Below are 553 nucleotides of genomic sequence, written 5' to 3' on the forward strand. Positions count from 1 at the left end.
ACACCCACACACATAAAACTAAGGTACATTTTGTAAAAAATTTAAAACGTTTTCAATAAAGTCAATGCTTTCCCATTGAAATGGAAAGTTATCTTAGAAAAACCCCAGACATTTCCAGTCTTTCTCAGCACAGTGAAAGATGAAGTGGCTTGCTTTTTGAGTGCATATTTAAACATGTCATACTCAACATCATTGGGTTTTATATACAAGTATCCATAAGTGGCATCCAGACAATGGTGCTGACATTGTGGACGAATGAATAGCAAATGTCCAGTAGTCTCCCCAGGAGAACCCAGATGGAAGTGTTAGCTATTTAAGAACACAACAAACCACTTTTTGAAATATATTCAATGCCTGCCAATCATAGATTCTGAGTCAGCTTCTAGACTGAATCAAGACTTTTTTTACTTTTTTTTATTAGATATTTTCTTTATTTACATGTAATTTTCTCTTTTCCCAGTATCCCCTCCAACAAACAAACAAATGAACAAACAAAAACAAGAACAAACCCCTGTTGCCTCCCCCCTCCCCATGCCTGCCACCCCACCCTCTC

Source organism: Mastomys coucha, unplaced genomic scaffold (assembly GCF_008632895.1).
Source record: "Mastomys coucha isolate ucsf_1 unplaced genomic scaffold, UCSF_Mcou_1 pScaffold18, whole genome shotgun sequence".
Classification (NCBI taxonomy): domain Eukaryota; kingdom Metazoa; phylum Chordata; class Mammalia; order Rodentia; family Muridae; genus Mastomys; species Mastomys coucha.